The sequence below is a fragment of the Amblyomma mixtum genome, chromosome 3 (genome assembly GCF_055824585.1).
Source record: "Amblyomma mixtum isolate Tamu chromosome 3, ASM5582458v1, whole genome shotgun sequence".
NCBI classification, from domain to species: domain Eukaryota; kingdom Metazoa; phylum Arthropoda; class Arachnida; order Ixodida; family Ixodidae; genus Amblyomma; species Amblyomma mixtum.
The window spans coordinates 246393798-246418597 of record NC_143014.1 but is presented as its reverse complement, the minus strand read 5'-3'; the positions used below and the strand labels follow the sequence as shown (position 1 = coordinate 246418597).

The following is a 24800-nucleotide window of genomic DNA, read 5'->3' as shown; positions in this document are numbered from 1 at the left end:
CTCCACATCGCCACACGCTCGGCATAGTGCTGCCTCTAGTACACTATAGTGCTGCCTGTGCTTCTGATGTTGCATCGAAGCGACGGCGGTACACCAGTGTCCGCAGCGCTCCGGCCCGGGCCTCAAACAGCAGTGTGCTACCAAGGCCGTTGTCAAAGATCTTTTCGGGTCCGATGCTGTTCTTGCACTCGCGGTACACAGCCAGTGTCGGTTTTTCAGCGAGCGCCTGCAGCCACTGTTTATTCTCCAGTTCTTGGATCCGTCTCCTTGCCTCCTGTTTCCACGCCAGTTGTCTGCGCGCAAGGCTGCGCCATCTGGCGAACTGCAAGGCAATCAATATTCCTGTTGGACCTGGGGTAGGTCTCGCAGTACCTTAGATGGCGCAGCCTGTCAAAGCTGCTGCTCCGCTCGCAAAGACGAAGATTCTCCGCGCGAACGACTGCAGTTTTTCGCCGATTCCGAACAATTCAGCCGTATTCCGATGCTTAAAGGGCCAGTCTACTCACCGAGACGAGTGTATAAATAATGGCATATTCTGGTAACTGCTCCCGGTTTAGGCAGGAATTTGTATTTTATTTTGGCGTTAAAAGTCACGTAAAAATGCATGGTGGCGACCCCAAACGTTCATTTTGTTGCTGCAGGTGGTAGTCTTTTTATAGAAGCATAACTAGTAAACTGTAGAAGGCGTACAGCTCGCTTTTTTCTGGAAATCACATGAATATTTATTGTTATACGTACGCTAAACGCAGGCACATTCCCACTTTTAGTTCAGCGTATGCTAGCAGAGACGCAAAAATAAACTAAGGGCTCCCTGGGCGCTGCCATATTGTTCCCTGGACTGCAGTGCGCACCTCGCGCTAGCACGGTGGAAGCGGCGGAACTCCTCCTCTCTGGACTGCTGGAAACCGGTTCCGCCGCCGGAAACAATATGGCAGCGCCCAGGTTGGAAAGGTGTATAGTGGCGCCATCTGGTTGTCAGGACGGGAACCATTACTGTAAACAAACTGACTCTCCTCTTAAGCCTAGAAGCGGCAGAATCGTCACTATAATTAAAAAAATAAAGCAAAATTATCGCTTATACGTTTGCTTATAGGCGAGGTGAGACGAAGCGAAAGGCCAGTGAACGCACCGAAAAAGGCAGCAACAACGAGAATTCGGTCCGAAGCTAGAGCTCCGGCTTCGAAGGGCGCTGCCATGTTTTGTCGCCGCGCGGAGAAAATCGTCGGGATCATGGTCGGGATCGTCGCTACTCTCGTCATCACTTCGGCTGTCGAGACCGCGTTTATCCAGAGTTGTCTCATATGGGTCAAAGTTTTGTTCGTTCATCCTTGACAATATTCTGTTTTCAACTTCGCTCAGATTCTACAAGCTTGACATACTGCCTGCATGGTGCTCACGTTCCTGTATTTTATTAATGACAAAATACGGCTTCTCATAACTGCGACATATGTAACCAATGTCCTTTCAGTTCCGATTTCTTTTAATCATCTCAGCATTTGAAAATTGCACTTTATAAATTGCTATGATATTTGTATTTTCATGGTTGCCAGATGAGACTACCATCTCATACAGATGTGTTCCCACATCAATAAATTTTATTTTAAAATGTTCTACCGCACTTCTGGCACCACACCTGGCTAAACGGTGATTTGAGTGAAGAGCTACCGGTCGCCGCAAAGAAAATGACCGCTAAAATTCAGAGACTGACCCTTTAAATTCTTATCGAAAGACGCAGACTATCATAAGGTCTATCATAAGACTATAAGACTATCATAAGGCGTCTCAACTGGCCACTGCGACAGTTATTGAATGTTTATAAGACATCTTGCACATTTTGTCAAGACGTCTCACAAAATCTCGCAGATGATTACAAGGCATTTCTAGGCACCTTGAAGCACTTTGTAGACACCTTCTAGCTCAGCTAATGCTCCCGCTTTTTGAGCTACAAGACTTTTTGCAAGGCTTCTTGCAGATATCTCAAAGACAAATTCTGGAGGTCTACACGGCCTTGAATGATAGTCTACGACAGGAAACATATGACAGTCGGAAGTCTCAACTCATTTTAAGCTGTCCCCGAAAGTAGATTGCTTGGCCGCTCACTGAGCACCGTACATCTCAAAGATGCCAAAATCTAATAGTGATTTTTAGTACAAATTGATACATCTTTCAAAGAAGTCTACAAGACGTTTCTACTTGACCTGTTTTGTGTAAAATGCGTGTGAGGGCCCATAAAATGCTTTCATTTCTGAGTTCATTTTTCTTCTCTGGTAAGTATCAAGACTTTAAACTAACAGAACATCGCATCTAAATAGTACTAATTCCAATGCACCAAGAATAAATTAACAGACACTAAAATACCGTCAGCAACTTTGTACATCGCCAGTTCTCCCCATGGACAATGCAGCGGCCATTGGACTGGGGTATATAAGGATGATGGTTGGTTGGTTTATGGGGTTTAACGTCCCAAAGCGACTAAGGCTATGAGAGACGCCGTAGTGGAGGGCTCCGGAAATTTCGCCGCGGTGGCTCAGTGGTTATGGTGCTCGGCTGCTGACCCGAAAGGCGCGGGTTCGATCCCGGCCGCGGCGGTTGAATTTCTTTGGAGGAGAAATTCTAGAGGCCCGTGTACTGTGCGATGTCAGTGCACGTTAAAGAACCCCAGGTATATAAGGATGAGAAAAGGTTTCCTGGTAGTATAAGGTGAGTGCAGGGTTTGTATTCTTTGATGTTTCGTGTGCTCTGATGTTTCGTCTTTGTGTGTGGTGTTCCGTGCATAGGTCGGCACACTCACTCATGAGTGCACTCATATCGCCTCACTCACACTCACGTCTGTGAGTGTGAGTGAGTGGTCGTGAGTGTGAGTGGACGTGAGTGTGAGTGCGAGTGAGTGTGGTTGGTCACGAGTGTGAGTGCGAGTGAGTGGTTGTGAGTGTGAGTGCACGTGAGTGTGAGTGCGAGTGAGTGGATATGAGTGACGGTGGTCATGAGTGTGAGTGCGAGGGAGTGTATGTTAGCATAGGTTGCTATGAGTGTGAGTGAGTGGATGTGAGTGTAAGTGAGATGAGTGTGAGTGAGTGGATGCGAGCATGAGTAGAGGTGAGTGGCGAGTGGACATGGTTGATGAGTAATGTGAGTGGACATGAGTGGCTGTGAGTGGCAGTGAGTGGACGTGAGTAGACATGAGTGGCAATGAGTGGCTGTGAGTGGACGTGAGTGGCAGTGAGTGGCAGTGAGTGGACGTGAGTGGATGTGAGTGGATGTGAGTGGATGTGAGTGGTGAGTGGACGCGACAGCGAAGGCGGCCACGTATGTTTCGCGACGACCGCTTAGCTATCTTCATATTGTTGACAGCTGAGGGAAGTCAATTTTCACTACTGAGGACGCCCGAGGCAGCATAAGGCATCATGCCGGTGTCATTCGACAACTGAAGCAGAGGATTCCGCTGGCACGGAAACGGCAATCTTTCGTTGCATTTTTAGTTCACCATTGGCACGGGCGCAGACCCTTCGCGGATGTAATGAGCTGCTACGATTTTTTTTGAGATCCTTTATCGAATTTCTCATTCCCAGTCCTGAAAATATAGACAGGTAGACAGGAAAATATTGCCACGCTCCCCCCAACTCTGCTCTGCCCGTAATTTGTTGATTGGGCCGGACCCACGCGAAAATCTGACCTACTTGGCGCCGCTATTGAACTGCACAAGCTCAGCTCACGCCCGAAAACGACGCGAAAACCAAGTGCGCTTTTCGGTATGTTTCTATCATGCACCTGAAGGCGCCCAGCATCGCAGATCAAGCATGTGGTTTTTATTTTTTTTATGCATGGCATCAGACATGGTGATGCCTTTGACGCCCAAGGAGATATACAAAATGGTAATATTTTATTTTTAATTTGCGCGAGAAATGATTGTTTCGTCCCCATGTTGATAGTGAAGTTCACGGTGCTGAGCATTGTTTGAACGAATACGTACTTGCGTGAAGAATACGGGACCCAACAAAGGAACATACACCTTTGTTGTGTCCCGTCGTCGCCCAAGTACGTACCCTTTCAAAGATGAACCAACTCGCCCAAACAAAAGTATTACTTGTGCATTGTTTATTACGCGAAGAAATCCTCTACTTGCGGCCCATTCCAGCCATTTTCCTTTCCATGAGGAAAATACTCGATCATTTGAAAAACACGCTCCATTTTCCATGAAGCAAAAAGTATTCATAGTCGCCACTTGACTCCAATGTGTTCATGCAGAGTCACGGAACGTCATTGTCAAGGAAGTCAAAATATTGGTAATTAGACATCATCCAAGACTATTGTCAAGGCAAACTCATTATTGTTACTTAGATACCGTCATCGCCGCGCGCACAAGAAAGGGGGGAGCGCCCCCCCCCCCCCCCCAAATCATCTAAGCACCCTAATCGCCAAGTCTGCGCCATACATTTACTCTGTCGGACCTGTTCCGTCATTGTTTACAGTGCAGTGCTATGACCAATCAGGTTTTTTAGTGGCCGAAGACCCATCATGTTGCGTTCAAAGAACTGTTTACTTTGCCGGGTCATTTTGAGGCAAGCTTTCAGGTTCTTTTTTGCAGTGAGAGTAACAAAAAACAAATCTGTCACATTTTCTGGGGTCTAGAGAGAATGGAAATTACTCTGGAAGCGCGATGTTACATTGATGCTTTCGCGACGCAGTGACTGCCTTCCTCTGCAGGTACTCACGAGGTGAACAAGGGAGGGGAAAGCCTCAATGTGCTTGCAAACGTTTCAACAAGAGGGCTGTCTTCGTCTGGGTGAAGACGAGACCTTTTGTGGAAATGCTGGCAAACACCCTGACGCTTTCCCCTCCCTTTGTTCATATTTTGAGTGTGAAGAAACCAGCGCCTTATCCTCTCTATTCCGTATATTGTTCTGCCGATGTTACACATTAAAATAAAAACTACTGCTGAATAATATCTTGTATATTTTGAAATTGGTCAGATGTTCAGGGGAATCCCCCAAGGTGGAGTTGATTTATTGTCTAAGCGTCTTAGAAGTTAGCTGACGCTCAACAGGCACTCACCGCCTCAGCAGCAAGCCCAGAGCACACGTGCGTAGCATTCGGTGCATGGAATATGCGTGATTAGTGACCACTTCCTTAGAGCATCGATACTCTTGGCCAATAGCCCGACGAAGCCTGGGCTGCTCGCCGCCCCATCTTTGCGACTCAGGCTATGCTAGGGGAGCAACGAGGGCAATCGGCCGCGGCAATAAATCTCTCATCCCCTCCGTTGTTAGCAATGAAGGAAAGATTGAATGAACTTGAATGAGAGTGAGCCGTCATGAGTGTGAGTGGAAATGAGTGTGAGTGAGTGGTTGTGAGTGCGAGTGGTCATGAGTGTGAGTGAGTGGTTGTGAGTGGGAGTGGTTATGAGTACGGGTGTGACTGTGAGTGAGTGGTCGTGAGTGGGAGTGGACATGAGTGTGAGTGCGAGTGAGTGGTTGTGAGTGTGAGTGGTCATGAGTGTGAGTGCGAGTGAGTGGTTGTGAGTGTGAGTGGACATGAGTGCTAGTGTGAGTGAGTGGTTGTGTGTGTGAGTGGTCATGAGTGTGAGTGCGAGTGAGTGGTCGTGAGTGTGAGTGGCCATGAGTGGGAATGTGAGTGAGTGGTTGTGAGTGTGAGTGGACATGAGTGTGAGTATGAATGAGTGGATGTGAGTGCGAGTGGCCGTGAGTGTGAGTGTGATTGAGCCACCTTTATTGGTGCCGAGGTATGGTTCCGTGTGAGTATATAAAAATCTTGTACAGTTGAGATGAAGTATCCTGGGGGAGCACTAGCTGAGCTAGAAGATAGCTGCAAGATCTATCAAGATGTCTAAAAATTGTTGCAAGCAGCCGGCAGTATATGTTATCGAGACATTTTATTTTTATAAGACTGTTTATTTTGGCGATTACAAAAAGTTTGACTAACTTTTGTGGGTGTCTAGAAGATATCTTTGAGTCAGCTACGAAACGTCCTCTAAAAACATCTAAAGACATTTTCCAAACGTTTACAAACTGTTTGAAGATCCATTTAGGACGTCTTCAAGACGGGTTGAACATCTTGTCAAGATTACTTCTATATAGTAGTCTGAAAGATGGCAGTGTTCAGTCGATTATATTCTCCATTATCTCGATCTTGTCCCTTTTCTTGGGTTTTCGTGCACCATTTCTTTGCATTTGTGGTATATTAAAATTGTTTACGTTGCTTGTAAATAATGGTAACCGCAGCGCTGGGCTAACGCATGGAGAAAAATATATTTTCCTCGGTTTTACTAGCATATATATCCTTCCCGCTACTTTCAGTCTAAAATTCGAGCATTATGTACATTATGGTTGTCTGTTGACGCACCAGAGGTGTTAAGTTTATCTCAAACGGCGCAGATGGCATTTTCAGTACATCGTTTCGAGCATCATTCATGCAAAACGTGTGCGATATCATTTCGTCCTGTGTTCACGCAGTACAGAAGGATCATTCTGTGCTCAGCGAGTGCACACAATTTAATGGATGCATATAACTCTTACAATCGCAGATAATTGCAAAAAAAATTGTTTAGTATTTATGTAAACGCGTGAATGCAAACCATGGCCATGGTTTGCCATGGTGATAGTGCACTATCACGCAATTAATTACCTACGAAACACAAAACGTCTTACAAACGTCTCATAAATGTCGACAGCAAGAAATTTTCTCTGTGATGTTTCTTAAACATCTGCAATAAGACGTTTGCTGTGAAACTTCCGTGAAACATCTGTAGTAAGATGTTTTCTAGAATTGTTTCTGACACGTGTAACTTAAGACCACGTCAAGGAGACGCGCCTAGCAATTCAGCTGAAAGTTACTGCCGTGGATTAAACATGTTGCAGATCACGGAACACAAATTAGATGGATCTGCGTTACTCCCGGTGTTCCTGCTTGACGTTTCGAAGAGCAGGCGTGCCATTGCAAGGATTGCTCTTTCTACTCCAACACTGAAAGCGCGTTTTCTCCTACCGAGCCCAAAATTACGCTATAATCACGTTTCACGTCGAGTACAGCTAACCTGCCACTAGTAAGGCTGTACTTAGGTAACATATAATGGTCCTGAAAGCGGACGGTAGTTACGCGAGTGAAAAAAAAATGCCGACGATTACGTTACTTCCTAATGCGAAATTTGAGCGCAGCTCATCAGCTGTTTCAGCTTTTCGATAGATTGAGGCAAAAAATTCGAGCAAGACATGTATGTACAATTACAGACAACTTGTTCACACATATTCATTTTCAAGAAACTCCCCTGACAGTTCTTGATGGTCATGAAGGAAGCTTTGTGGACGGAGAAATAGATGGATATATATGCTCGACTTGCTGCACCAATGCCTGGCTCTGAAAGACGAGGTCTGCGCAACTATTTCGCGAGGTTGTCACAGCTGTGGGAGCCGTTACGAGCGAGAGGAACGGGATGTTCTCTCGCATAAGTGGTAAAAAATTCCCGCTTGCCTTTATATCTATATTAAGGTCCCCACCCACCCTGCCACCCTGGCAGGTGGAAGCGTTTCTGGCACAATGTTGTCGATTCCAAAGCATGCAGCGCTCATCTGTCGCTACCGCCACGTAGCTCAAAGCACGATTGAGGTGTCCACTGTTCCAAGAGGGCAGTAATGTGTCTGCCCTCTGGTTCAGTTGTCCACCGAGATGTGTGAGGCAGATACTGCGCATTTCCTCTCCTCAAAAAAATACTGAAGACACTTTGAAAATTCTAAAGTGTGCTTGGCGAAAGCCTTGTAGTCAACCCACTGCAGCTTCCCCGAACCGCTTGGCGCGGAATCACTGGGCCGCTTCCGAGCCATGCATCTCTCTCTCTCGAATGCAACGAGACGTCTGGCCAAGGAGCGGCGGTGTAGCTGCCACTGCCGACGCGCGCGCGCTCGTTCTGCCGCTACTATGTGACGTCACGGTTGCTATGCACAGCTGCGCCCCCGAATGGCGCGCTGGTTGATAAGGAAGGGAGGAGGTTGCGCTTTTACTTTCTCCTAGAGTTACTGTATAGCATATACAGTAACTCTACTTTCTCCTTTCCAAGCTCCCGGTCCATTGCTTTCGCAGCTTAAATGGTGTCCACTGCTGGTTAACGGACAACGGCGACGCCGCGAAACGCAGAAACGGGCGCCTAAGAGCTGCGCTCTAAAGCATAGATGCGTATGTTGTCATTGTCAGTGGAATTAGTGCACGGTGCAATGGCTCACCATAAATTCAAGATGCCGCTTACTGTGGAGGTCCTTAACAGAAGCAAAATTCAAACAGCCTGCATAGACAAAAAAAGCGACGATGTCAATTGCAAGTGCGCTGTCTTACCATGAACTCAAGTTGTGAACATTTGCCTTTTGTGTTTTGTGGCTTAATTACACATTGAGAAAAAGGTGCCTGTACGTGCCGGGAGTCTGCGATAAATTTAAATACAAGAAAAGTATGTACAGTCTACGACATCCTTGTGTAGAGCACTTTAGTGGTGTCCTCCACTACATAAAAGTAGACACCTTGTCGTAGCGTTTAGCTTTTAAAGGCTACGCTTGCGTGGAAGTAGAGCCGCATGAACCAGCCAGCAAGGTGGGCACAAGCAATAAGCCCGCAAACCATCGACTCCTAATTTCACTTTTGACTGCGGGGTGCAGACTGCTAGTGCACTCCACACAAGGGTGATGCAGACTCTACTCACAGAACCTCCTGAGTTCTATCTTGCAAACAGCCTTTGCCTGCACGATGTGGCTGAATCAAAAGTGGTTGATGGTTGACATCTTGCACCATCGCACGAAAACACAGCAGAGATGCTTCTGTCTTGGTATTGGTAATACCTGCATGTCTTAAATATACAACAGAGGTGGATAAAATCTTGTACCTTAGTACCTTACCTTGAGAGCCACACAAGGGCACATCTGAAAGATAAGACAAATAATGTTGCTTGTGTATAAGGTTCCTGACTCTGCATCACCAAACAGGTGCTTTCTAATCTGTGCGATGAAGCGCAAATGTCTACACGTCAGGCAAGAGATTACTTACACCATTTCACAAGAAGCATTAGTTCAGATGCTCACCTCAGAACTGGAACTCCAAGCCAAGTCATACAGATAGCCTTCTCATTGCTTTCTATACAGTCTAGTACAAGGTGCTGCGATTAATTTGCATGCAACTAGCCCAGGTCCTTGCTCCTCCAGCCAACAGTAGGAATCTTTAAAGGTCAAACAAACAATGGGGCATGTGGAACGAACATCAGCAAACAGCCTACAACTGTACTAGAAAGCATGAATGAAGAAAAGTTTAGAAGTTGAACAGGCAAGGAGGTCCTCTGAAAACTACAGTTGAACAGCAGCCTGTGCCCAAAAAGGAATGCACAAAGTGAAGCAGGGACAACGCCAGCTGTGCACGGTGCAATGGTTTACTAAAAATTCTAGCAGCCATGCCTGCCATGGGCCCACTTCATTATATTATCAAACAGCCTGCGCCCATACACGAGCAGCACCACTGAGTAGCTAGACTACCTCAGTGCCGGGGCTCTCAGTCGTAAGGAAACAAAAGCTTGACAAGTACATGCAGTAACGCACCCGTACTGTTACGATTCTCTCAGCTCCTTTTTATCATCTGGGTCAATAACCCACCACAGACCTCAGGCAATCAGGCAAATCACAAAGCTTGCACAAGTTTTTGCAACCAGGCAGATAAAAGGGCACAGCAGATAAAATAGCTCAGGGCAGTCAAGCACAAATAAATTAAAATCAGGCAGTCAAAATTAATCTACAGAGTATTCTTCCATATATTCATCATGACCTTCAACAAAACAAGTCATTAACAAGATATTGCTAGAGTTCTTGGTTTGCTTGGTTTACGCATGCAGTGAATGAATATTATGCTACTTGCGTGTAGGGTGGGGACAACCGCGTCGTCTGCTACGGAGTCCGACATATTTGTGCCCACTCCTTTCATCGCGCTTCGGGAGCGCGCACTGGGGCCGAACGCGCTTCCTTGAAAGTAAGCTGTTCTGTTCACGGAGCGACATGTATCATAATGAATAGAAGGCGGATGACTAAGATGATAAAATGTTATACTTGCCTATTAGAAGGCAGTTATTCTTCGGAATCACACACGAACGATGCTAAAGCGCGGTATTTGGAATGCATTGCGGCATCCAATATTTTACGATATAGGAAACGAACGGCGCGGTAACTGTCGCTCTCTTTTAGGAGCACACCTCAACCACGCCGCGGGCTAAGCAGTAGAGTAGACAAAGAGAGAAGTGCCGTAGTGAAGGGCTTCGGAATAATGTCGACCACCTGCGGATATTTAACGTTCGCTGTCAACGCACAGCACACAGCACACAGCCGCATTTTGAGTTTTGCCTCCATCGAAACGTTGCCGCCGCAGTCGGAACCCGGGCACTCCGGTTTTCTACTCGAGCGCCTTAACGACTGAAGGCCGGTTCACATGCAAGCGACTGAGCGATTGAGCGGCGCGTCGCAGCGAAAATTTCCAACTTGTTGAAACCTCGCCGCTCGTCGCAGCGACGGCTCAAAACAGGTTTTTCCGTCGCGGCGACAGAATTCGCTAACATTTTCGCTTGCATGTGAAACAGGCTTGAGCCACTGCAGCAGTACGGTATTGAACAGCATTTTCTTAACCTGCCGAAAAAAAAGTTTGCTGGAAGCGCAGCATTTAAAAACTCCCAGTCAAACGAACAATTCCAGCCTATTGACCTTACTTTGGCAAAAAGTTCGCATCGCGTTAACTGAATCCACAAAAATTTATGGTGTAGTGATAAAAAGCTTTGCGACTCCTCTCCGTCAATTTATTACTACAATATGCGAAAAATACGAAAATGCTATAGAAAAAAGTTATAAAAAGTACACACAAGCTGTGTGCACACAATCAAAATTGTGGCGTCACTGTAAGTTGACTCTAGCACAAGTTTTGCTTCCGCGGCCGTTGATTTCTTTTGTTGCGAAAGCAACGCATACGCGAGTCGTCGAGCCATTTCGCGGAGCTGACGAAAGGCCATACTGCGCATGCCCGAGGATCAGTGACGTCACATGGCGCACAACTGGCGCGCCGCCCCCGTCGCTGCGCGGATGATTCAGAGGGGCCGCCGCGCTCGCCAGTTGCGCATGAGCAGGACCGGCGCATAGCTAGCGTGCCGGAGTCGCCGCCGCTGCCGCGCGCTCTCCATCACTTCTCTCTCTCTCCTCGTTGCTTTCGCAACCCTCCAGGTTTAACCAGAGCTAAACCACTGCCAATTTTTTTTTCAAGCAGACGCAGGTGAATGCATAACCTCATTCGGGCATAGGTGGAGATGAGAAGCTTCTGAACAGTTGCAATGTGTACTTGGCAAGCCCTCACGTTTAACTTTACCGTTTTGCTCAAGTACGTCACAACGGCCTGTAAAAGAGGTTGTACAGTAAGAAGGCTTTCGGCCCATTCTGTGATTCTCTTGAATAGTTCCTCGCACGAATTTAGCATACTCATTACTTGAGCACTGGGGTAATGTAGGTTGTCGCCGTTCCGGATGTATTCCTTTAGCCTTGTCAGGTACCAGCAAGCAACGTACCTCCACCTGTGCGCCCAAAAAGGATGGAATGTCCCTGTCCCAGTACAGCATTTATCAAACGTTTCCAGACCATGGAGGTAAGACATAGAAGCACAAGCAAAAAGGCAGTGCTCCCACTAAAGGTCTAGAAACGTTTTTTTTAGAGTTTTGAGCAGCAACAAAAGCGAATTAATGCATTTTGGTCCCAGAAAGGTAACTGGGTATAACGCTGAAGGTGTTAGTAGCGCACACGAAACAAGGACGGGCAGAAAAGGAAACGAAACACAGCGCTTTTCTGATCTCGACTCCCACGCTGGACTGTGCCGTATGCGCGGTGTGCCGCACCATGGATGCGGCGCGCCACCGCACGTACCTCAACATGTTCACCTTCCCGCCTGGCCCCAAGCAGTCTTATCCCCACACTTAGTCAAAAGAAAATAAAACTCCCAGGATCGTTACGAAGGTGTAACGCGTATGTTTGAGCGTTCGCTGTGCTGTGAGAAGGCGCAGGACAGAAGGCTGCGTTTAATTCATGGTTTCAGCTGTTGCAGCCTTCTATTTCATCCCTGGGTTTCCGTAGGCAACGTCGTCAAGGTATGTTGGTTTATTTTATTTATCTATTTATTTAAGCATACTCGAGGACATTTTCGCACTTTTTTTATTTTCGCCTAGTAGAACTAATATTTTTTTCTCGGTTTTGATAAGACGTCGCTGAAGCTCGCTCCGAGTCTGTAAGCGAGAGGGGGGTTTCAACTTGAAGAAAATACGTGACCTGAAACTGCGTGTCTGCAGCGCACGCCCATCTCGTCTTTTCTTTTGTCACCCCAATTGCTCTTTACATACGTTTGCTTTTGCGTGTGCATATCTGTTTTTGTAGCCCTTAGAATTACTCGTTTAAGGTGCATCAACTTCCAGCCGTTTTACGCTTCATTTTGCAGATTTCTCAGAGCTGGAGAAAAAAGTGGCCATCATTATATGCATGGCGCCGTAGTGCTATGTACACTGTGTATTAGATGGTGCATACGTTTGCGTCTGCTGTTTGTATTCATTCAAATTTTCGCCGTTGAACGTAAGTTTTGTTCGGCAAGGACTTTCAATTTGGCCTGTATTGTTTTTCTTTGACTGGAACATAACTGCATTTTGATTGTGGTGGTGTATGGTGCGGTCGCCGGTATGGACGACAGGATGCAATTCGTGCTAAGAGCACAGCTAGTAAACTGAAATGACTTCTGTATGGCGCTGCTATTTGCTCTTATATGGGCAAGATCGGGTGACCTTTTTAATTCATATTGCCTTTGTGTGTAAAATGCTAGGTCATTTCACGTAAACAGATAAGTGCACAACGGCCGATCCAGCACGCATTCACACGAATGGAAAGGTGTATTACACCACCTGTAACGTAAGCATGCGCCTGAAATTTGGCACATATGTGCACTTGGATGCCTGCAGGCTGCATAAAAAAGGAGGAATAATTTTATTGAACCAGAGCCGAGAAATCGAGCATTAACCTTTTGGGGCTTTCCATGGGACGCACAACTTTTTGGACATTGCTAGTTGTGGGGACGTTTTTTGGATGTGTTCGGGAAAAATGAGCACCTCCCGGGGAGATTCCAAATGTCCCGATGGGTTATTTTTGGGAGATTTTGAGGAGGTTTTGTGTTTGTTGGGGTAAGAATGCTGACTGTCTGTCGAACCTAGCAGAGCAGCTTTGCACTGCTCGCAGCTGCTTATCGCTTTGATAATGCCTTTCACGAAGAATCCGGCAATATGAGAGGGTGCTGCATTCTTAGATGTCACCTCTTCACAAGTAAGCTAAACTGGGCTAGTCGGAGCAATTGCATCTTCGAAAAACGTAGCGCGAAACACAAGACACAGGTAAGGTGAAGACAGGACACGAGCGCTTCTCACGACTAAATTTTTTATTAGGAAGGATAACAGAATATATACCATAGATATGGAGGCGAAGAGAAAGAAGGAAAAAAAACAAAATAACAACTCAAAAACAAGAACAAGACGAGGAGATAAGAGGCCGCGGCGATGGAAGCATGTACATAGCATAGCAACATAAAACACGTGCACAGTTACTTGACAACCGATTGGAGGTAGACAATCTCACTTTTTGTTAAGGCGATCGATGCGTCACTAATACACTCCCCCCCCCCCCCCTTTTGCGATATAGAACACTTCAATAATCTCCCTTGTACGTTGATGATATGCTCTGTCAAGAACTACAGTCTTATCGAAAAGGGGGCGACATTTACAATCCCTGCAATGCTTCGGTAAATTTTCAAGAGCTGTTGGGGTTAAAGAATTTCTGTGTTCGAACAGCCGGACATTTAGACAGCGCCCGGTCTGCCCTACATAGAATTTTTCACACGAAAGAGGAATCTTGTAAATCACCTCTTTTTTACATGGCACAAACCTAGATTTGTGATTAACATGGCAACGATGATCACTTTTTAATCCCTCTGCTTTCGCTCTGACCACCGCACACAATCCAGATAACTTCACGGGAGCTGAGATTACTGTGCCCACTTCGTATCGATTGGCAACATTTCGTAACCCATGTGAAAAACGATGTACATAGGGCATGTACAAGGGAGATTACAAGGGATGTACAAGGGAGATTATTGAAGCGTTCTATATCGCAAAAGGGGGGGGGGGGGGGGGGGGGGGAGTGTATTAGTGACGCATCGATCGCCTTAACAAAAAGTGAGATTGTCTACCTCCAATCGGTTGTCAAGTAACTGTGCACGTGTTTTATGTTGCTATGCTATGTACATGCTTCCATCGCCGGCCTCTTAAAATCTTGTACAACGGGCTCTTTTTCATGTCCTAACCCACGCTTTCTAAACCCAGCCACTTTGGCGTCACTAATTGCCATTTGTGTGGTTAAAGCAAGAACTGCTTCATGGTACTCCAAACAAGGCCTGATTCTCCCGGAATTCCACGGTATGTGTGGTTCAATGAAGCCGTCTGTGGGACACTCTCGCCGTGTCAGTCGCATCCTCTGTTCCGAGTGGTGGCGACAAGTCAGACACTACAAGGACTGCCTTCGTCTGGTGTGTGAACTCAACGATCCGAACTACCTTCCTACCTACCGTGACTGGTGCCGGACTGCGGAGCAGGCCACGGAATTTCTGTGGGCGTCGGTGCGGATCCGTCTTCCTGGCAAGAAGAAAAAACGACCCCCGGAAGAAAAGGTGATCGTACTAGGAAATCAGCGCCTCCCAGAGAAACACCTGAGGACACTACAACTTGGGCCGAAATACGCCTTCCAACCAGCTTTGAACCCCTTCGACAAACTGGCATTGGTGAGGTCCATTTCTGCTCGGACACGGGACGATGTGCGGGCGCGCTGTGTGGAAGAGTGTGTAGATGCTGTGACTAGGACATGTGACGTCGAGCAATGTAAGTCCCCAATCAAAAGTTTGGCTGATTTCTTGGTCTCTTCAAAATTAAGGGTGCTGGTTTCGGATAAGGAGGGCTTCTTTGTCGTCATGCCCAATGATATGTATCTGGAAAAAGCCAACGGTGCAATGGAAAAGAATTTTCACCAGGTCACTAAAAAATCAGCCCAGGTCAAGCAGAGGGCGATTTCTCTGCTTGAAGAGATGTCGATGGATCGCCTAGCGAAAGCTGTCAAGGGCGCAAAAGTGTCGCATTTGGACATTTTTTTCTCAGTCAAAACACATAAGCCTGACTTTCCATTCAGGGCGATCGTGTCTGAAGCGGGCTCATGGCAACATGCCATCTCAGGCTTCTTGCTTAGGAGCCTTTCGGCCTTAGAAATTGATGACCCGTTCCTAGTACCTAATTCGGAGAAGATCGTCCAGCACCTACAGACGTCCGACACGAGGGGGCTCCGGGCTTTCAGCATTGATGTCGAGAATCTTTACTATGATATACCCCACGATGCTCTTTTGCAAAGTGTTCGGACGTGCATCTGCGACTGCAATGATGAGGCGCGGTTCATCAATCATAGTGGCATGCCCGTGGATTCCTTTTTGGAATTGGTATCATTCTACCTGAAGTCCACATTTGTGGGTTGGAAAGGGTCGTTTTTCCTGCAAAAATCGGGGATCTGTATCGGCTCACGGGTAGCTCCGGTTCTGTCAAACATTTTCCTTAGCCATATCGACAAAACAATTGAGAGGAATCTGGACGGCCTATCATTGAACATTTTTCGGTATGTTGATGACTATTTGGTTCTTCTTCCCTCTGATCGTTTCAATTACTCTGTCGTTGACGTTTTAAAGGTGTTTAAGACATGTGGTCAAGGTTTGAGTTTCACTTTCGAATTGCCTAATGAAAACTCTCTTCAATTTCTAGACTTATCTCTTCATTCTGGCAATAAGCATCTTTGCTGGGGCTACCACCCTAGGTCTTCTAAACCTTTACTCCATTTTCACTCCGGGCATTCTAAAGTAGTAAAAAATGCAATTGTCTCCTCATGCTTACGCTCTGCTTTACTTAAGTCTTGCCATGATAAAATAGCCACAAGTTTTCATGAACAAGTTAATAGATTGACTAAGTCCGGTTATCCGCTTTCGTTGATTAGCACTAGTTGTGAAAAACTCCTGTTGTGGCTCAAGGGCAAGGATGCCAAGAGGGCTATGTTATTCGACGCGAAAAAGAAACCTGTCGTTTTGCCCTATGTACATCGTTTTTCACATGGGTTACGAAATGTTGCCAATCGATACGAAGTGGGCACAGTAATCTCAGCTCCCGTGAAGTTATCTGGATTGTGCGCGGTGGTCAGAGCGAAAGCAGAGGGATTAAAAAGTGATCATCGTTGCCATGTTAATCACAAATCTAGGTTTGTGCCATGTAAAAAAGAGGTGATTTACAAGATTCCTCTTTCGTGTGAAAAATTCTATGTAGGGCAGACCGGGCGCTGTCTAAATGTCCGGCTGTTCGAACACAGAAATTCTTTAACCCCAACAGCTCTTGAAAATTTACCGAAGCATTGCAGGGATTGTAAATGTCGCCCCCTTTTCGATAAGACTGTAGTTCTTGACAGAGCATATCATCAACGTACAAGGGAGATTATTGAAGCGTTCTATATCGCAAAAGGGGGGGGGGGGAGTGTATTAGTGACGCATCGATCGCCTTAACAAAAAGTGAGATTGTCTACCTCCAATCGGTTGTCAAGTAACTGTGCACGTGTTTTATGTTGCTATGCTATGTACATGCTTCCATCGCCGGCCTCTTATCTCCTCGTCTTGTTCTTGTTTTTGAGTTGTTATTTTGTTTTTTTCCTTCTTTCTCTTCGCCTCCATATCTATGGTATATATTCTGTTATCCTTCCTAATAAAATTTAGTCGTGAGAAGCGCTCGTGTCCTGTCTTCACCTTACCTGTGTCTTGTGTTTCGCGCTACGTTTTTCGAAGATGTCACCTCTTCAATGAAGAGTACCTCGGAGTCATTGGTTTTTGGATGGGTATGGCTCAGCTAGCTCACGCTTGCCACGTGTCAGTAGATCGACCAGATACTCCGAATCATCGACAGCATAGCGGACTGTCTTCGGCGTATGCAAAAATTGGCTAATGCACACACGTTTGAGAGCATATTTCATGTCCAAAGCATCTGGAACCGGCTTCTTCAGGCGAACAACAGAGAAAAGGTTTTCCAGACAATCTTGTAGTATTCTACCAGTGAGAAAGAAAGTGTAACCTTCAGAGCTCAAAAGAATGTCCTGGAGTTGAAGTACAGCAGTAGTGATGATTAGAAGGCCTGCCTGTGATGGTTTACACTGCGAGGTGCTGCCCATATAATGCCTTGAAAAATACTGATGACCAGCTTGAGAGTACAGACAACTTCATAATGCTTCTACATGTCTTGAAGACTAAGAGAAACGGAGGGGTGACGCGATGACATCAGAGTATACCACTTCCATACAAGTTCTAAAAACCATGCTGTGGTTTCGGCCTCTTGCTACAGTGTTTTTTCTTTCGCCAAGTACCGGATTGCAGCGGGGGTCTCTGAAAAATTGCGCTGCAAGTCCAACTTTCATCTTTGTGAAATGTCCCGAAGAAGCATGTGCTTCAGAAAGCTTCGGCGCGAGCTTCAGCTCCCTTTATTTGTCGAACTCTAGTACAGCACGTACGTGCTCTAGTTTCTCATCCTGTGAAGGCAGGTTGTGCTCGCTGCCGGTTGCATCACTTAATGATAGAGTTTCGAAGCTGACCCTTGATATTCTTGAGTACATGGGCAGCGTCTGCATTGAAAACTAACTCCGTTTCACTGAATGATGGATGTGTTATTTAGCACGTTGTCTTGGAGTTCCGATGGCTGCAAAACCCGAGATCGCGCCACATCGCTCGGTTTGATGCGCCCATATCCGACGTTATGGCTCTGACTCTAAGCGCAATATCTGCACACAGGCGGATAATTTCGAGAACGCAGTCCTTAAGAGTATTGCCGTCGACGTGGCTCCCAGTGAAATGGTATGCGATCACCTGTTTCCATCGGTTGTTGAGGCCTCCAACCATGAACACCAGTGTATGACTAGCGGGATTATCTGGCTTAGGTGGAAGCGTAACACCTCCGAACACAGTGTCTTCAGCACGGTCAAGCTGAAACCCTCACGCTATCTCCATTTTGTCAAGGAACAAAACACAGTCTATTTCAATGTCTTCTATGCCTTGCGCTTTGATCCTGAGGAGTTCAACAACAACATTCCAAATTCCCGGCGTGAATTTCAACCCCTCGAGGCGACAATTCAGTGTTCTATCTGTCGGCAGTGGATACCCAAGCTCTGTAGCCCGACTTTCTGCAAGCAAACTTCATTTGCAGCCCCTGTTTAATTGTCTGCGGCGACCAGGTAGAAGCTTGATTGCTGCTTCTCGAAAGCGCCTGCACTTGGTCTTCATTCAGAAATTGTATTCGCTTTTCGAAGGTTTCTAATTTACTTTCTAGTTTTCGCACCTTCTTTTGTAGGGACTGAATAGTCATGCTAGCCTTCTTGTGAACTTCTTGAAGCTGCATGTAGCTTTGTCTTGCATCGTCTGGTTGCTTTTTTAGCTCGGCACAAGAGCTGGAGGAAGAATGTAGATTGCATACTTATTCTTGTTGGGTTTGCGACTCACTGCAGGCTGCCTCTTGATTGGAGTTCGAGGTGTCTTGAGTACACTGCCAGAGTGGACTGGCAAAGAATCTAGATGCGATGCTGAAGACACCTCAAAAGCTGCAGAAACTTCCGGTTCTCCTTGCGGTACCATTGTGATTGGTGCAGATGGTAGAACAGATGCGCTTCTTTCCTTCGGCGCCTTTCGGTGGTGAACCAAAGCTGCACAATAAACAGGAAATGAATACTTAGAGCTTATAGTGGACTCAGCCAAAAGTATCGAAAGGTGACACTATAATTTCTCAGTTGTGTGAACGGCAAGGCAGTTTTAAGTAAAGAAATGTGAGGTAGAGAAGTACGCACGCTTACAGACCTCAATTGCGCCAGTATACTAACAGATCAGCAACAGTGATATGCATTGCAAAATAATCAGTACTGAAAAATATGGTACAACTTACGTCGGAACGGAAAGATGGTTGACGCAACGTTTCCTTTCAGAAGCTTTCGTCCGTCCGCGCGGTTGTTTTCGAAGCAGCTGACCTCAAAATGGGCCTGCGCACCAAATAAATGGTAATATTAAGAGTCGAGTAATCACAGCACAAGGAACTAAATCCGCCCCCTGACATTACATTTAATATACATACGGCCACGTGATACTTCAGGGGCTTTCAGCGTTTCACTTTTCTGCTGTTCCATTTTGTCACCTTTTAGAGGCAAAAATATTAAGAAATTGGTATAGGGAAGTAAGTCACTAAGACAAACGAACACAGTAGGCGGACGGCATATCGAAAAGAAGAACACAGTAAGATCAAAATAAATCCTTAGGGACGATTGATTCGGAGTAAGTGCGAAAGCGTACGCCTTTCTCTTTTTAAGAATCAACGATTACCACATTAAAGTCCTTTACAACTGCAATTTTTCTGGCTCATTCGATTGATCGTTTATTCTGCTCAGTCCTTTTAAGTCATACTTATGTTGCTGAGTAGCTGTAAGTCATCTGTACTTTGATTATTTTCGGTGGTCGTTAATGTTGCTGAGTTATTCTAAGTCAATCTAATTTTTCTGCATCATTCTAAGTCAATATTTAATTTGTTCAATAATTTTAAGCAATCTTAATTTGTATTGAGTAATTCTTAAACTACAGTAATTGTCATAGTCATAGGCAGAAAGTTCGGGGATACAGTGGTCGCAACTGGCTAAGGACAGGGTTAATTGGAGAGACATGGGAGAGGCCTTTATCCTGCAGACGGCGTACTCAGGCTGATGATGATGAAAGGAAAGGTGCATATCTGGCCCCCTGGTACAGTGGACACCTTAGTCGCGCTTTAACCCTTCATGAGACATGAAGTTGTGAGCAATGCACGCCAGCTATTCAGGGCGGAATTCTCGTTCTTATCAGCTTCTTATGAAATATACAAAATTTGAGTTCTCTAGAGTTAGCGGTTTTCGAGATAAAAGTGGGACATAGGAGTCCCACCGCGCCATGAGTGCGTTTGAGAAAGTGGGACATGTGTCCCGCTGACCACTGAAGCACAGCCGCTTCAAAAAAAAAGTAGTTTTATTTTGTGATGTGAAATTGCTGTGGGCATACAAGCAAACAATGGACAGATCATACAAAAGTCTACTTTTTAAGACGAAAAATTTAGAGAATGACATTCTATATCCATGCACTCACTGTCACATTCGGAGAACGAACACGGGCGCGCGTTCCGCTGTCTACTTTCTGCCGTGGAAAGGCAAGAAGCAAGTTGCACAAAGGAGCACGTCACAGTCTTTGCAGGTTAACCGTGTTCTAAACCAGCATGCAGCGCGCGCAAGGGGATCGGTTCGCTTGAGGCACAGATACAGTCATGGACAAAAGTTTGCGGGATGTATATTCGCAGAAAAAAAAATTATTGCTGCGAGGTCACGCGCAGTACATCAATGAAATGCATAGGAACATAAAGAGACATATGTGCTCCATCTGCTGCAAAAATACAATCTGCCTGTCTAGTGAGGCAATGCAGAAATATTTTTTTTTTTCGCAAATACGCATCCCGCAAAATTTTGTCGCTGCCACCGCTCGGCTACCTTCTAAATAGCCAACAAGACAGCTTACTTGAACATCCACGAGGTGCCAGTAGAAGTTCAAACGAAATTGATCCGCGCGGTTTTCATCTCAAAAGTCAGTGTAACCACGAAAAAAGTGGGACATATTAGTCGCTAACGATGGATTTGCATCATCCGCATTCTCCGCACTGTCGGTATGGATTTCACTATCATATAAGTCGTCCAAGAGTCTGAACACCAGCTCAACTACTTCCTGCATGAACAGAGACGTCCGTGCACGAATCAGAATGAAACTCCCATGCACCGATGAGCGGCACACAACGTGAGACTGTTATGCTTCACGAAATACATTGCTGAAAAATAGTGAATTTGACTTTGCAAATTTTTTTGGCAAACAGTACACACAGGACAAAATAAAATGATGTATAAAGCACATTTAAGAATTAGTGAGTAAAAAGAAAACTTTTGAAACTTATCGTTCATAATGAACAGGCTGGACAGAGCGCCAAAATCTGCTGAAAACAGCACGCAACGCGCGCAAGTGGAACGGTTCGTTTGAAACTTATGTCTGCGTTACAAGCGCGCCACTCCACGAGGTTGCAGTGGAAATTTAAGTGAAATTAATTCAGCGGTTTTGAGCTCAAAAAGCAAGACATGACAAGGAAAAAGGTGGGACTTAAGAGTCCCGCTCATGGGCGTCCGGAGGGGGGGGGGCAAGGGGGGGGGGGCGGCTGCACCCCCCTGGAAAATCACTCACTCGAACCGTGAGTGATGGCCGCACGCCAGGGGCGGTGGTGCGCTCAGTCAAAAGGGTAAAAGCAGCCCCGCATGGTCACATCTGCGAAATGCCGCGTCCGGGCGTGCGTCGTTCCGCCGTTTTCAAACCACGCCATCGTTAGCTCTACTGAAGGGCGACCTGTTCCAGACATACAGCGGCACCGGCGAGCATGTGTTTCGAGCCGCCTTGAGATGGGTGTCTGTTTCTTTGATCTCTAGAGAGATAGCGACACGGAGGCAGACAGTGCACGGGGCATCTTGTTTTCGCCTATCGTTACGCCGGTCACCGATGAATTCTTAAGGAGGGAAGGTAAAATCAGCCGTGTCCACCCCCGCTTTGTCGGGCTGCTCAGGGGCAAGCGGGCGATGAGTTGGCGCCGCCGCCGCTCGCTGTCTCCTCCGATCCACGGGTAGCGCAGTTCGGTAGAAGCGCCGCTTTCAGAATCTCCGGCAAAGGGGATTAGCTGCTTTTGTTCACGGCGACGCAGTCTCCCGAGGCGCCCCCACACCAGCGTTCTTTGCGTCTTCTGCGAAAACCAGCGCCTTTGGTCAACGCAGCCCGATGGCGCCTGCCTGGCTCGCCTGTCACCTCTGGCTGGGCCTCAAATCACAACAGCGCCCATGTACTGTGCGTGTCAGTGCATGGTAAAGAGACCCAGGTGGTCGACATTACCCGGAACTCTGTACTACTCCATCCCTCATAGCCTGAGTCGTTTTGGGGCTCTGAACCCCATAAAAACACAAAAACAAATTTTCCGACTGGAGTGGCGAGTGTCCCTTCCCCTCGGAAGTTGCGCGGCGTTCCTTTCACCCCCAAAGTGCGCATTCGGGGATACTGCGGCAAGTAAGCCCTTGCACGTGTGCGCGCCTCTGTGTTTGTGCTTGGGTGTTTTTAGTGGCCGGTTGTCAGCGAAGCTGAGAACAACCAAGACAGCGGACGAGAAAACGACGAGCGGAGAGCAGTGTGTGTGCGGTTGCTCGACTGTGCGGATGCGCAAGCAAGATGGAGCGAGGTGTATGAAGCTGCGAGCGTGCATTTATCTTGTAAATAAGTTTTCGTTGTATATATAGTCATCTTTTGTTTTCAACGTACGCGTTCAACAGTTTTTCCAATCAATGTGTATGATGAGTGTGCACCGAGGGCGTGTAATGAAGCACAGAAGTGAATTTATCACACGTGTAATTACGCAATTCGCCCAGAAAAATCCGAGGCGCCTACAGTTGCTGTTCAAGGAAGACTGACTGAGTGACTATGAGGGTCGCCGTAGTGAAAGACTCCGGAAATTTCGACCACCTGGGGTTCTTCATTGTCCACGGACATCGCAGAGTACACAGGCCTCTAGAATTTCGCTTCATCGAAATTCGACCGCCATGGCCGGGATTGAAACCGCGTCATTCGGGTAAGCAGCCGAGCGCCATAACCACTAAGCCACCGCGGCGGCTGATGAACAGCGGGAGCTTGGAAACAAAGGAAAGGCGCGCAACTGGCCCCCTGGGACAATGGACACCTCAGTGGTACATGGCGGTAGTGACAGATGTTCGCTGCATGCGTTAGCGCTGACAACGTTGTGGCAGACACGCGGCACTGCAGCAATAGGCCGCAGCGTTCGTTTGGTGAACAAACTCTAGCGATCAACCATGAACTGCCACCTGCCAGGGTGGCAGGGTGGGCGCGCTGCCTATCCTGTGTCCGGAACGCGCTCAACGTTACAGACGCCATGCCGCGTATAGTTGCCCGGTACGCCATAGCTTTCGCTCTCTAACCGTGCAGGCTCAAGAGTAGCTGAACCGCACCTATTTTTTTTTTTTTTTGCGGCGTTGTAGTACCAGCGTTGGCGGACATCAGAAAAGTCAAGTTAACAAGTCCTGTTTAATAGTTCGCTTTAAGTTAGGCGCGTGGTAGCACTTCGCGATTTGTAGCTGGCCGTTAGTGTAACCGTATCAATTTTTCGAATTTCGAAACCGTGATTAGCTTCGGTGCTGCGGGCCAAAAAAAAATTTCGGCCTTCGCACGCACGTCGTTTCAAACCTCGCGAGTACTGCGAACTTTGGCGCGGGTACTGCAGCGCAGTCTTCCCTCTTGCACCAATTATTTTCGACACCACTGCGTCCAGCATGGATAAGTGGATGACGATTGCGTAGATGACAAAAATATCCTTTGAAAAAAAAAAACGTTAGAGACCACTGCGGTGACCCGCATTGGGAGAATGCGAAAGCATTGACGCCTCCTTCACACTTGTCGCCTCTCTTTGCTCCTCATTGATACTCTTTGCTTCTCTTTGATACTCTTTGCCCCTCTTTGCTTCGTCACTGGGCACGTCAGCTGGCCTTCGGTCAGCACGCTCTCAAATCCGTACATGTTAATGAACTTAATTAATCACCTAATTAATTAATTTCACTCTGATTACATCCCCCTACCTCAATCACACACTTTGGTTTCGAAATTTGGCGCTAACCCACTGGTTTTTGCTCATAATTAATTAACTAATTAATCTATGTCAATCAAACTTTTTGTTCGATTAATTACCACTCATCAAACACATTTCAATTCATTTCAAACTTTATTTTCACTCCTTTGCCTATTTTTCCACTATTTTGCCATCCACGGCTGTTTTCCCGTCCACTCACTATATCTATGCCCGCGCTTTTTCGATGGTTTTTCGACAACTAATCATCCTACTGTCATCAAATTTTTGCTCGTCATCCTCACATCGTCCCCTATCGATTACAACCAATCGATTGATCCTACCTCTTCTGAGAACGACACAACTAACACAGCTATGCGGACACGTTTTGGTGACACGACCTCGCTGACAAAGCCTAGAAATGTTTTCGCATTAATATGGAGGAGGCTATTTGTCTCAACAAGTACAGTCGAGGACAGAATAAAATGGACCGCGGCTCCGGATTAAAAACGCGGATCAGCGCCATCTAGTTGCCGAGCAACCTGTGTCGAGAGGTCAGTTTGCGCATGCGCATCTTATCTTTCGTGCAGCCGGCCTAATCGCTCGCTTCCGCTCAATACGCTCTTTGATCGTAGCGAGTGGCGCGAGATGGCGCCACTGTACAGACACCACGGCTTTTGCGCTGCCCCAGACGCTTCCCGCACGGACGATCTTGCGCCGTGCTCTGCTGCCGCGGTAGCTGAGGGCTGCTGCGTCATTACCGCCGGTGGTATGCAATTTTTGGATACCCATCATGCGCGATATTCATCACGCAGACATAGAGAGAGTGGAAAAAAATTGGCCGCCATCACTGGGGGTCATTTCCCTACAAAAGGTGCCTGCTACATGCTGGAATAGCGTCCACGGCCTTCCAGCGTGCTATAGCGACACGTCCTGGGTGAGC

At 46.8% G+C, this 24800-nt stretch overlaps 1 pseudogene across 1 annotated transcript; it reads right to left on the bottom strand.

Annotated features, from left to right (window-relative positions):
* Positions 1-43: 43 nt before the first annotated feature.
* LOC149354257 (uncharacterized) lies at positions 44-23811 on the bottom strand (annotated as a pseudogene). The gene is made up of 5 exons (XR_016289335.1): positions 23764-23811; positions 19085-19178; positions 16917-18848; positions 8895-8918; positions 44-293 (listed from the first exon to the last, which is right to left on the bottom strand). The product of XR_016289335.1 is annotated as an uncharacterized LOC149354257 (transcript).
* Positions 23812-24800: the final 989 nt, after the last annotated feature.